This window comes from Polistes canadensis, unplaced genomic scaffold (genome assembly GCF_001313835.1).
Source record: "Polistes canadensis isolate GaletaPanama2010 unplaced genomic scaffold, ASM131383v1 scaffold_93, whole genome shotgun sequence".
NCBI classification, from domain to species: domain Eukaryota; kingdom Metazoa; phylum Arthropoda; class Insecta; order Hymenoptera; family Vespidae; genus Polistes; species Polistes canadensis.
In genome coordinates, this window is record NW_014569640.1 from 209,962 (window position 1) to 211,462 (window position 1,501).

Here is a 1,501-nt window from a genome sequence, read left to right on the forward strand (position 1 = left end):
AAAAGAAAAAAAAAAGAAAAAGAAGGAAATCAACACAAGGGAATTCGAAAGGATACGCGAATTTCTGCAATGCTGATTCAAATGTGCGTTCATCACGGTCTCAGGTACACTGCTGAACTATTCGCCCTGCAGTAAACCTATATACAGCAAGCTGCTGCAAAATTCGCGTGGGCGATTCTACATAGTTCTGTGCCCACGCTTGATTGACTATATACATGTATATACACATATATATATATATATATATATATATACACAAAGTGAGACGCCACTCTGACTATATCACCTAAATATCTCCTTTTTTTACAATCGTATTAAATATGATAACTTCAATGAAAAAATTTGCATTATTGAAGGGAGGAATCTAATAATTGAAAAATAAGTGTAGAGCATAAGAAAAATAAACAAAAAAAATGATCCGCATAAACATTCTGACTATTTGTTCGCGAGATATTCGAATAATATTTAAACGCATATACATTTATTAAATATTAAATAATTTCGATTTGATATTCTATAAAACGAAAATTTTGCACAAGAACGTTAAGACACATATACATTTATTTAAACAATAACATAAAAATGATAAAAATGATAAAATCAGAACGTTACAATCTTAAATTTTTTTCATTAGATGAATTATTCCCTTTATACACGTGCGCAACATTCGGAAAGTCATATAAACAACTTTCAATAAAAGTATTTTCACAGACGAGAAAGTGCCAGTCTCAAGGTGGATTTCGAAGCGGACGGAGCTTCCAACAGATATTCCGAGCTTTTTAACCGCAATAGACATTTCTATTGATTAATTAGCAATTATTTAAATATTTTAATACACTCTCTTTATATTTCAGTTTGTTTTAACATATATATATTGGTTGAAATATTACATTACCTATTAACGTATTTTAAATAGAAAATAATTTTGATATATTTTTCTTTTATGTTTTTAGATGACTTTTTTAACTTGATTTTGTTACTGAGCCAATATACAAACATAAAATTTCCCGATAACATACATTATTTTATATCAGTTTTTTGTTAGATTTCGCGGTAAACGTATTACTTGCGAATAGGTGAAACTCTTAGGGTGGGGCCTAAGAGTTAGATTTCTTAAAAAACGTTCTCGGTTAAATAATCTTACCATTGAATTCACCACTGCGCAGGAGCGGTTAAGTAATCACATAAAAATGATAAAAATACTAAAATCAGATCGTTATAATCTTAAATTTTATTGATTAGATAGATTATTGATTTTATACACATGCGCAACATTCGGAAAGTCATATAAACAACTTTCAATAAAAGTATTTTCATAGTAGAGAAAGTGCCAGTCTCAAGGTGGATTTCGAGGAAGACGGTTGACAAAACGTATACTCCGAGCTTTTTAACAATAATTACACTTCTATCGATTATTTAACAATTATTTTAATACTCTAACACACTCTCTTTATATTTCAGATTGTTTAAACATATATGTACTAGTATAAGCATTACATAC